We start from the raw sequence: 5,020 nt of genomic DNA, 5'->3' as shown, positions 1-5,020 counted from the left end.
CTATTGCATGGAAAGAAATTCAAGCTACTGAGTCGCAAGTAGTTCAGGCTGGTGTTATTTTATTATAGATATTACATTTTGTTATAGTTTTTCATTATTTTTACTGTTTGTTTTTATTATTTGCATTTTTATTTTTATTTTATTTAATGTTTTAGTAATTTAGTCAGTTGTGTTTTTGCCATTAGTATTAATTTTTATTTAAGTTTTAGTTGCAATAACATGCATGAAAAAAATCGACAATCGCATGTAGTACAGGCCAGTGTAATTTTAGTATAATTGTATGTTTACATTTACATTTATTCATTTAGCAGATGATTTTATCCAAAGCAACTTTTAAAGGAATACAACTAGCCAATACAACAGCACTATTATAGTTTTTAGTTCATATTTTGTATTAATTGAATTAGTTGAATTAATTTGTTTTAATTTGAGGTATTTTTGTTTATTTATTTTAGTCAATATAGTTTTTAATTAATTTTAATTACAATTATTATTTTTTTTTTTTTTAGTTATTTTAATACAAAAATGAAAAAAATTTTCAGGTATATTAAAAATGTGGATTTTTTTTATTTTTATTTTTATTTTTACATTTATTTTATTCAAAGTAACGATAACCATATTTATTATGCTTGTGTTGAAGCCCTGATGCAAGACATTTTAAAGGGCCTTTATTTTTAATTCCACAACAAGCTTCTAATGGCTGGTTTTACATGGTTTTTAGCTGGTAGCGCTTAATTGAAAAGCCTGGGAAACTTCATTAAAAGCAGAAGTACAAAGAAACAGCATGTAACAGTGAAATGAATGTGTAGAATGACTGAAATAATTTCAAGTCTACTCCAGTAATCTTAGTTTTAAGTTCACTCTTTACAGTGTAGATGGCTGATCAGTTGGATTTCGAGGACCTTGGACCTCCTGAAATGGTCCAAAATCCTGTTTTTAATGCTTGGTGACATTGCATCCATTAGGATAACATTGCCAACCTCCAGTTCTATTTTGCTCAGTCTCTGTCTTTCTTTCACCAGATGCGCCGAAGTTCCAGACCAATCAAACCATCTTCTACTCATGGGAGGGAAACCCGGTGAACATCAGCTGCGATGTGAAGTCCAACCCTCCGGCGACCATGCTGTGGAGACGAGACCGCTTCACCATCTCCAGTCAAGGAACCAGCAACATCCGCATCCACGCCGCAGACGGCCGATCGCTTCTCGAGGTTTTAGTACTTTATTTACGTTGCACATATTGAATTCTTTTCAAACCGTTTTGCTCAGCCACGTCAGTAGTTGACCTGAAAAAAACAACAACTAACTAACCGTAAAAGTTGGTTTATGCTGCATTATTGCATATCAATTGACAATTAAAAATTAAAATGCGTAAAATTGAGTATAGTGTATAGAGTAGCTAAAAACTTAAGCATCTTGTGAAGAATATGTTTCAAGTCTGAAGTTCTAGTTTGGTGCTGATGTAGGACCGGTTTTATTTTAGGATCACTATTGTAGTTTTTTTATTAATATCTTGAATTTGGATTTTAGAATTAGGATTTTAGAATTTTATTTTTTAGGTTTTATTTTTAGATTTACAATTTTGATTATATTTGAGTTCAAGTTATAGTTATGTGTTTTTGTTATTTATTTATATCTGTATAGTAACTGTTTTTAATATATATTTTTACATTTTCATTTTAATTCCAGGTAAAGTTTTAGTTGTGGGTTTTTACCTTATTTGTTTGTTTTAAATATGTCTGTGTAGTTTTGATTAATTGTGCATGCTCTTTCTGGTGACGCAGGTTGACCAGGGAAGTCTTTCTGGTGAAACTAATTAATACAAAAAACATCCAAAACAAAAGGTGCTGGTTAGCACATAATTTCACTACTAAAACAATGTTTTCTCATTCTCCTCACCTCTGGTTTGTGTTGATCCACAGGTCACTCCGGTGTCCGACCGGGATTTTGGACGCTACAACTGCACAGCCAGAAACAACATCGGCGCTCGATACCAGGAGTTTATATTAGCACAGGCAGGTCTGTGTTTACCAGGAACACCAAACTTCACTTGATCAAAACACACCTTTTTCATTTTCAATCCTGGTTTCACTGGTTTTACAGTTTAGTTTGCAGGACTTAGCTGGAAGTAAACTAGATGTCCACCAACAGAACTCTGTGTATTCGGATTTGTTTTCTGTCTGTGAAACGATCGATACTTCACAGCTAACACGGAACATTTCACTAATGTTTTTTTTTTAAGTTCTATATATGTCAGGACAAAACATTCTTAATGTTTATGGAATGTTTGTATAACATTATTAATATTTGATATACATTCTCATAACATTGAGATAAAACATTATTAGATCAGCATTCTTGGATTGTATTTATGATGTTATTTTAACTTGAATGTTCTAAGAACATTTTTATAACGTTTAAATAACATCATAATCACGACAATAAAACTGCACATTTTAACATTCTTAGAATTTAAAAAAAGCAACTTTTAAGTGACGTTATATTTTTAAAATAAATAAAGTTAGTTGAATGCTGTACGGAATGCTTATGTAACCTTTAAATAGCATTTTAATCGCCATGAGAAAACTGGACATTTTAGAGTTTTTAGAATATTAAAAATAAATGTTCAGATAATGTTACAATTTGGGTGAAAATAGAGTTAGTTCAACATTTTTAGAAACGTTTTTTGTTTTATTTTGAGATACTATTGTAGTTTTTTGTTAATATTTTGAATTAGAATTAATTTTTCTATTTTCATTTAATTTTAGTTAAAGTTTTAGGGCCAGTTTTACTAAGCAGGGCAAATTACCGCGAGAGCGCAATTCCAAAACAGCGCAGATGTGCGTGGATATTTCTGCGAGTGATTTACTAACACTGCTTAAATTAAAGAACACAGACGCAACATCTCATTTACATATCGACCAATGCAATATACCAAGCGCAGAGCAAATTAGCTAGTCACAAATAAAGAAATAAAGAAGCCACAGTACGTTGAAAAGAACCGGAGGCCAAAAAAATGAAGTTTTGATAGACCTGGTATTGCGTGACTCCTAGTTGAGGGTTCCAAGTCGTCTTTTATTTCCTGAAGCAAATTAAAAATAATATGGCTTGACAAACCATATGTTCGGATAATGTGTTCTTCTGGGATTTAAAATTAATTAATATGAGCGTAAAAAATCCTCACGTCTGCAAAATAGTTTAAGACATGCTTTTATGGGCATTAAATATATAAATATATAAATATATATTTATATACACACACACACACACACTCACACTCTCTCACACACACACACACACACACACATGCGCACACTCACGCACACTCGCACACACACACTCTCAAAAACATGCATGCACACACGCTAATTTGCTCTGCGCTTGGTATATTGTTTTCTAACCTAAATTTGTTACCCGATTTATTACTTACTGTTTGTAAGCATTTCATGTTGCCTTTAAGGATGTTTCTAGATCTAATTTGCTCTGTTCTTCAAATCGACTCATATAATATCAGAGTGCATTTGGTTTGAGACGAGACGAGGCGACGCGTCAACCTGAGAAACTGGTTTGCGTTTGATTTAAACCTGTTGTCATGTGCAGTGCACTGATGTATTATTGAAATTTTCCATAACAGTATGTCCTTCCCATCTGGCCGCTGCTAATTTAACTGAAGCTAATCTTGTGTAGTGCCGCGTGATTTACTAGAGAGCTTGCTAATATACCAGAGTACTGTCCCATTTACTGTAGAGCTGCTTAATATGCCATGAAGAGCTGCAGTTCACTTCAGAGAGGACCTCATCCAGCCCGAGAGAATACACACACACACACGCACACACACATACATACATACATACAGTTACACACACACACACACTCAAAAGCATGCATACACTCACACACACACACACACACACACACACTCACAAACATGCATACAATCACACACACACGCACTCAAAAACATGCATGCATGCACACACACACAGTAAAAAACATGCATGCACACACACTCACACGCACTCAAAAACATGCATGCATGTACAATAGCACATACAGTACAAACTGTATGTGCTATTGCCCTACACCTAAACCTACCCCTTACAGAAAACGTTGTGCATTTTTACTTTCTCAAAAAAACTCACTCTATATGATTTATAAGCGTTTTGAAAACCTATGTCATACCCATGTCATTGTACAAATTTGTGTCTTCATATGTCACAAACACACACACACACACACACTCTCAAAAACATGCATGCACACACGCACACACCCTCTGATTGGCTCACACTCACACACACACACACATACACACTCACACTCTCTCACACACACACTCGCACTCTCACACACACACACACACACACTCGCACTCTCATATACACACACGTGCGCACACACACACACACACTCGCGCACACACACACACACACACACACTCACTCAAAAACATACATGCACACACATGCACATAAATCCTGCATTCAAGACATAAAATAACATTCAATCCAGAAGGTATAGGGTGCAACTATTAAAGACACATATTAAAAAAGATTTTAAAATGTTTTTAGATATCTATTTTATACCTCTTTTATATATTTTAAATGCCATTTTCTGAAAGTGACATTTTGCTCGTGTAGCAAACGAAATATCTCTACTTTTATCCATTGCTTCAAATGTGATATTTCTGTTAATTGCTGGGGAGTTTTTGAAATTCATTTATCTTTGACATTTTGTGGGCCTTTTCATCTTAAAAAGGGCAAAACATCTCCATTTACATGCACAGAGTGTTTTATTATATATTTTGTTAAATAAACAAAATGCTGCCAAGTTACCAACCGCAGAGTTGTTGATCACATAACAGTTAGGATGTTTTCTTTCAGGTCTGTGTCACTTTTTATATATGCTAATATGCAAATGCGTGCATATTTAATCCAGTGATGAATAACTTGCATATTTCAGTGGGTAAAGACTACATTTCCAAAACATATTTTTAATGTTACTGAAGGAAGTCTCTTCTG

At 33.9% G+C, this 5,020-nt stretch overlaps 1 protein-coding gene across 1 annotated transcript in view; it reads left to right on the top strand.

The window, feature by feature from the left end:
• Positions 1 to 5,020, top strand: part of LOC107593815 (neural cell adhesion molecule 2) — a 62,707-nt gene that overhangs the window by 37,637 nt on the left and 20,050 nt on the right. The window lies entirely within an intron of this gene.

This window comes from Sinocyclocheilus grahami, unplaced genomic scaffold (assembly GCF_001515645.1).
Source record: "Sinocyclocheilus grahami isolate Dianchi unplaced genomic scaffold, SAMN03320097.WGS_v1.1 scaffold176.1, whole genome shotgun sequence".
Classification (NCBI taxonomy): domain Eukaryota; kingdom Metazoa; phylum Chordata; class Actinopteri; order Cypriniformes; family Cyprinidae; genus Sinocyclocheilus; species Sinocyclocheilus grahami.
This window is presented reverse-complemented; position numbering and strand designations above follow the sequence as displayed.